The sequence below is a fragment of the Plodia interpunctella genome, chromosome 8, assembly GCF_027563975.2.
Source record: "Plodia interpunctella isolate USDA-ARS_2022_Savannah chromosome 8, ilPloInte3.2, whole genome shotgun sequence".
NCBI lineage: Eukaryota > Metazoa > Arthropoda > Insecta > Lepidoptera > Pyralidae > Plodia > Plodia interpunctella.
The window spans coordinates 4,678,539-4,686,679 of NC_071301.1; positions in this window are offsets into that span (position 1 = coordinate 4,678,539).

Consider the following 8,141-nt stretch of genomic DNA (forward strand, 5'->3'; position numbering starts at 1 on the left):
TTATTTTATCTTTGTGCAGAATTTCTTCATCCGTTCAGTAGATTTTGTGTGTGTGTTATAGTGTGTGATTAAGTAACATATATCCTGAGTCACATAGGTACATTCTCACTACGTTCATAGCTACATGTACAAAAAGCGCGCGCGATTCGATCGGTTTGACTAATCAGATTTCAATCAATATTTATATTCATGGACGTATAAAAAAGATCGATAGGTTAGCACAATAATTAAATACATAGTTGAAATAAATACAAAGTTAGCATGGGGTAAAAATTTGTATTATGTATCATATATTTGTATTACATATCTGGCACTCACACAAGGGAGATCAGCCGCCATTACTATGATTCACTTTTTGTCCGTCTTTTTTATACGTCCATTTTTATATGTCCTTAATTGCCGAATCATCGCTTGTCGGCTTTTGATTTCAAACAAAGATATTTTTTTCCTCCTTCCCAACTAGTTACGAACCAGCAGTTTCGATGTTGGCCAAAGGTTCTATATCCATATAATAACGAGTATAGACATATTAAAAGACATCATGATCATTTCTAAGTTTAGTTTTAATACAATTATTTGACGCCATCTCTGCTGGCTGGTATATTATCTCGCCCACAGAACGAACGAGCATTGCCATACATTTCCGGGACTAGCATTTTCGTAAATATTTAATTTGTAAGTTTTTAGTACAAGTTTAATTTAATTAGCTTTTATTTTATTTTTTAGTTTTATTGTTTTTATAAAAAAATGTAAATACTATTAGGGAATAGTATAAATATTAAAGAAGGGGTTCATTAAAAAAATCTGACTTTAAAAAATACGAAAACATCCTAAATAAAACAATTTCATAGTTCACAATATTTTTAACAACATCAACATACTCGTATGACATTACAATGTACTGCCCAAACAACTGTCTACTTCCAAGGTTGTTAAGATCTGTTCATTGCGTTCATTTTAATAAGTTGGGTTCAAAAGTAGAAATACGTTATATATATATATATATATAGAAACAGTAGTTACATTCTAATTAAATAAACTATAAATCTTGTATTTACAATGATCACCAATATTGTTTTTTTTAACGTTCACGAATGACATTTGGTGCTATGTAATTTTTTCCAAAAAGTTTTGAAATGCTAAAAAAATCTTACGGATCAGTCAATCAATGATTTTTCCTTATCAAGTAAGATACTATTATATTATATTATACTATACTATCTTCAATTAATTTGACGAACTCGTTTACGCATTTTATCGCTTATTTTCTTAAATAGGCAAGAATTCAATATTAGCACTCGATACGAATATTGGATTGATAAATATTAAGTAATCTGTGGTATTGGCGATATTATGTAACGATTTTTGTAACAATTTCCAGAACGATGGTACTAATTGAAATAGATAAGGTACTAATTAAAATAGAGATAATTAAGGCTGTATAACAGCTTTTAACACTTACTAGAAATCTTAACCATGAAACTATGTTTAGTCATAGGGACTGTACAATAATGCCAGATCCCCAGCAACTTGTACTTGAACGTCCGTGCCTAAGCTGTTGGCTTGGCACCAAATCTTGATGTTATAGGATTCTTTTTCATTTTTCCAATTACAAACATTCAGGCACAATTTTTTTGTCTGGGTAAATGTTTCTTTTAAAACATACAAGCATGTTCGTATTTGATTTACTTGTTTACTCAATGTCCTATTTTAAAACTACGTGCGGCACGTACACGTGTAAGTACAGTGGAAATAAAAAATTGAACACTGCAAGTTATATGTAAATAACCTAATGCTTAGCATTAATCTCTGTAGGATGCGTGTGATACTGTGACGATAACCTGATGCATCGCTGGTGTCCGTAGGCCACGGTCACCACTCATCGTCAGATCCGTGGTTTAAAAAAAACATTTATAATTTAATGTTTTTTTTTGGCAGAAATAAACTTTAAAGAAATACATAAAGAAATACTATGGAATACATAAATAGGTACAAAGTTCACAATGAATGAAAATACAGCACCGAACGTATTTTTATCAATCTGTACGTTAAGAAAAAGACAAAAACAGACGAAATTTTTTTTTTCAAAAACATGAGTATACATTAAAAATTAAAGGAAAGAAAGTATTACGTCATTTGAAATGTTATGTATTAAAATTATAATCTTTTTGATAAGTTTTATAACGAAGATCATGCGAAAAATCACCGACATTGAAAACACAATGTACATACCTAATCACGAAACAAAGACAGCCTGCGCAGCTAAGTAATATCCAAGCCACATCAAGTGTGAAACGAGAATATGACGAATATTTTCCGAGGAAGAAGATACTGTATACTCATACAAAAATAGAAACATAAGTAGATTATTATATTACACCCCGGTTATACCTCGTTTTAAGGAAGCAAATGGGCAGAATTATTGGCCTATTAAGATTTTACTAACTCACATAGCAAAGACACTACGGCTGGTGACCGGCCCTTCAGATGTCAGAATGAACAGTCACCCAATAGTGTTTTATATCTTGTGATTTACGATAGAAGCAATTCTTTCTTAATTGGAAGCAAAGAAAAGCAATACTTTTCAACTGTTCAACGTTAATACGTTCAACGTTATATATACTTAGTGACCGTTCATCCTGACGGACACGATTATTCCAATATGATTATTTTATTAAACCAAAATGGATTCCATTGATGAATAAAGGGTTGAGGAAGGAACATAAAAATTGAGTAATTAAAGAACTCAATAGCTTATCTATATTTAAATACTAGCTTCCCGTGGCTTTGCCCGCATAAATTTTCCACGGCAATGTAGGATATATGTAAGCATATATATTTTGCACCCATATAACATTACCTATATGACCCGATTGACTGTCAGCATGATTTTAGCATCCGCTTATTGTATGTACTTTTACAAATTGTATTTATGTGCAATAAAGTTACTATAAATAAATGTCATTTGCATTATCCTTTGTTTGTATATTACTAAAAACTGTTTTTCACAAAAGGTCTGCACAAAAACCGCACGAATTAATTATATGCAGCGTGAAAACTTTCATACGATTATCGACTTCCCGCGACCAATTCGATAAAGGTTTTTTTCACAAAATTTTATTTGTGAAATTCTAGATCTCTTCCGTTGAACCAGACATGTATGTTTTTTTTTTTTTTTTACTATAATAGTGCAATACAAGATATCTCTACAAATATAGGATCACTCCATATTTTCATGAGAATGTCGTACCAGCGGAAAAAGCCTTGACATCTGAATATTCCCGACGAAGGCTGACGTCTCAGTAGTGTCACAGCCGAATCTCTAATATTTATGTATGTTGACCGTGATTTGATGCTATGGAGCCATAGAGACGAACAGGTATGGATGGAAGAAAGTAGTCTAGGTTTTTGACAACACTACCTACGTTTACCTTTGCCTTATCGACTAATATGATTCGATAAATTGTTTTTGTCTTTTTAATAAATATTCCTTTCTTAGATTTTTATTAAGTTTTACAAAAGAATTTTGTTTTCAAACAGAATTAAATAATGCTAACGCGAAATCTCCTATATGCCACTATAATTTACCCTCAATGCCCTTGGAGCTTAACTCACGTTCGCTAAGGTAGTCGGGCGGAATGTGCCCCGGCCTGTCCAAAGGCTTTGACGTGAGGTTCTTAAAAAGGACGTGAAAGATATTATCACCCACCCAGACACAGTGACGAATGCGTGACACCATTTTTGTTTCAGGCACTTTAAAATTACGATGGTGTTTACGTAGAAAAATAAATGCAAATCTTTACTGTGTAGACTTTTTATCCCAGTCTATTTGTAAAACTAAATTAGATTCAATTATACATTATAGAACTACTTTGTATAATAATCATAAATGTTAAATGACGAAATTACCATTCGATTATATATTTATTTGAAAATAAACTCTATTTCAGAAAATATTTCATATTAGCATAAGGAATTGAAGCAAAACAAATGGTATTTAACGAAAATGAGAATGTGCTCTAATATCTTAATATGTTACAACATATTATATCAGCACTCGGATCACAATCATATCCTGTTTTGATATACCTTTTGACTATGTACATTATGTACTTTTATATATTATTAGAAAAAAAAAACATTGTAAGAAACAATAATGGTAAGCCGATCAAATGTGGTATTGACTCACATCACTTTATTTGGACCAAACATCTCACAAGGCGTCTACATATTGGACGTACATCCCCATGCAAGCCTCGACGGACCTCTTCAGCTAAGCTACATCTTTACATATATGCTGTCTATTATACCTAGGTACTGTGTGTATAAAAGTTGTTTGTTACTCTTTATTCAGAAAATTCCCAAAGGAAACATTAACTTGAGTGGTTTTCAGTTTGTTATATAGCGTACTTTTTTAAGCTTAAATATTCACTTGTTTTTTTTTTCTTCAATATTACTTCTTTAGTTTCATCAATTTATCATTATAAGGTACTCTCATACTGTCATAAATTGTTTAAATGTTCCCAAAATAATTGTAATAAACAATTATTTTAACAAATATTATGTTTAACTTTCGATTCAAAACGTATTGAAACGATGGCGCATATAACAAGCATGTATATTGACCACTTCTGAAAACATCTTAAGATTTTTCGTAGTAACAAAGGAGTAATCCTTCTCAATATCTGAGGAGCCCCTCTCGAGTTCGCCTATACAAGTACACAAGCATTTTAACGAGCAGATTTTGGAAGGACAAGTGGCTCTCCTAATGTACGTCATAACGTTATTTTTATAGTAACTTCTTGCCCGTTATTTTTCTTGCCCGTTATTTTTCTTGCCCGTTATTTTTTTGCGGTGTCTTGTTTACACTGTTATTATTATGTGATGTATAATTTTGTGCTATTTATAGATGTTCTAGAAGTCATTAAACTATTTATGAATTGCGTATTACTATTCAGTTTGTCGTCATCTCGCTCCGAATTCTCAAAACGTGTTCCCATTGCTCAATTGCGCTGCGACGTCCTCTGTCATATTAACATCCGTCCACGGATCAACGCAGAAGAACGTAGAAATTGTATAAAGTTTCAACTTACGTCAACGTATGTCAGCGTCAAACCCTACAGACAATAGCGGAGCACGACTGAGTAATGGCCCACACACGTGTATACACGTTTAAATTAAAAGGTAAAAATAAAAGATCTCTGTGCTGAATAAATACTTCAACTTTGATACTATCGGCGAATTCAACACAAATGCTGACGCAAATGAAAGTACAATGCGTAGACGTAGTCTGTCAGTTTTTTTACCGCAAGAAAAAACCAGCAATATTCGTCGAAACCATCAAGTTTTGACAACTGAAAGCCGATGAATTAATTATTTTTAATTTTTGTTTGTATTTTTTTACATATATCCTATATATTCACCATGTTTCTCTGTCAAAATTAAAGGATAAAATAAAGTCATTAAATAAAATAAAGTCTGAGTAATTATCACCATACTTTTCTTTATCATTAGTAATGTTTCCTTTATTTTATTGTAAATTTGTGTTTTTGAAATGTACCTACTTACTTTTACGAATGCTGTGTTCGCCTATAATTGGGTTGCATGCTAGACTAAGTACCCTAGAATGTGTCTGTATGTGTGATTATGTAACCTGTTGGTGTTCCTTAAATAAATAAATATCCTACTTCCAATAACTAATGTTATAAATGCGAAAACTTACGAGGATCTATGTGTGTATGTTTGTTACACGCAAAATCTACTGGACCGATTGTTATAAAATTTGAATTCTACCCGTGTAGGGTAGAACATAACCTGGAATACCCTAGGGTACATTTTATCCCGAAATTTCCACGGGAGCGAAGCCCCGGGCTCAGCTCCTATATATTCTTTACTTGGAGAAAAAGTTTGTTTATCACATGATTATGTCTTTGAATTTCTTGATTATATACTATCAAATTATGTATTGCACAAAGAAGGACAAATAGTTGTATTTTTTAAATTAAATTAAAATCATACCTTTTTTTTTATTATTTAAAATACACAAATGTGGGTATTGGTTCAAAAAAACGACATGACTGCCTTATTCATAATTTCACACAATAGTCCTTTCTAAATCCATGCATAAAATCTTAAATCAAAATAAAGACAAAGACTGACAACAGGAGTAAGCGGGAACTTTGCAAATGGCGTCATTAAGCAGACGTCAGTTACTTAAGAAATGTCAGCGTTGGTCTATTGTGCAGTCTTGATTAATGCATCATTACCATCTTAAACATCGCCGAGGAATTTGTATAGGTTTCTTTTAACTGGTTAATAAAAAATATTTGTTTTTTACATACATGCCAGACAAAGGACTGGGCACAAAACATTGAAAAAAGAAAACCATGAGCAGAGATGTGAGATTTATTTTTCTTAATGTTATTGATTTGTAACAATATTTTATAAGTGTTTTATCTTTAATATATTTTTTTTAGTTTATTGAGGTAAATTAAAAAAACGTTTAAATATTCTAAAATCAAAATAAGATATTGCCTTAGAATAGAACACACCATAACCATATGCACAATAGTCTTGGCAAGTGACAGGCAACAATAGCATTCCAAAAGAGAGTTAATTATGGAAGTGGCCGGTTGTAAAATCACAGCTGAATTTCACGCGGCGTCACAGCGTCACAGCCTCTAAAATAATCGCAGAACATTAAGCATTAATTTTGAAAACTTGAATTTGTAGTTTTTAAAAGTCGATTCGTACTTGGCTGTGTTTATTGCGTTCAAAAATCTCTAGCATATTTCTGTTCCACGCTATTATACTTTACCCTAGATTTTTTGGAATAACGAACTGAATATTATCATTGCAAATGGATACAATGTTATTTTTGATGTCGCAATAGGCAGACTAAGTACTGATAAGAAAATATGGATGCTATATAACTCACAGGAAAATTCTTGTATTGATAGATGAAGAAAAATATTTGTGAACACAGTGAATTAATAAAATGTAAGTGCGTTTTAATTTTATTCTACTATTAATAGCTCATAAATAAAGTGTTAAACATAACTAGTTTATTTATGAGTTAATACGTCTATATAATTAAATAGGTAGGTAGAGCATGTACCAACTTTGAATACAGGAAAATATCTACGCTAACTAAAAGATTACTTATTTTTATTTGGTCACTATCATTTACCCACTGTTATTGGCGAGTTTTCCAATTTTAAAAATAACATTTTTATCTTCTTTTTCGGTTTTGAGTACAATAAAAGTTTATAGTGAAAAGTTTTACTCTAAGATTAACTTAACTTGCAAACAATCGATTAATCAGCTGGAATGTTAACAGGTTGATTACATTGTATATTGATTGTTTTTTGTTTATCTTGTTCTCACGTTTATCTATACAGTCTATTATAGTGGTTAATTGATCAAATTCAAAGCGGTGATGCAATATTTCCGCGCATTTTATTCACATTATTTTTAACGATTTGATTTGACAGTAACACACTCATTTTACGTTTGATATAAGGAAAGTTCCGTTGCAAAACCCGGTGTAAAACTTTTAAATGACGTCGTCCAAATTAAAAATAAATAAGTGTAAAAGAACCCAACTAAGCGATACTGTGACGCACGCAACTTTTATTAATGCTTTAAAATTCCTTCCGTTTCAAATGTGGTTTGATTTGTTGTCCATTTAATTGGCAGATACAAATATTTAATGCATTTAGCTAACTTTGGGTAAACCCCAATCGAAAGAGTGTGCGTAATCGGAGAATAAATAAAAAAATTAAAACTTAATAGTTCTCGAAAGTGACGAGAAAAAAGAGATGGTTTAATTTGGTTGGCTTTAACTTAAAATGATAAGATTCTTGAAACATTGTAAATGTTTTCATCGTAAATCAAGGCAATTTATCAATGACTGATTAGTAACTAAACACCATAATTATAATTAAGACGCAGACTTTCCCAAATAATGGAGAAATAAGTTAGTAATTTTCAATTAGAGTATTCTGGTTCAGTGGCGAAACCAAAACAAGTCAGCATAGTGGAGTAGCTCGATTACCCGGATGTCCTAGGTAAGCAAAATAAGCAGCAAAATAGCACGGTGCGGAGCGATGCAACTCTCTCAAATTTATGTATTTATTGTG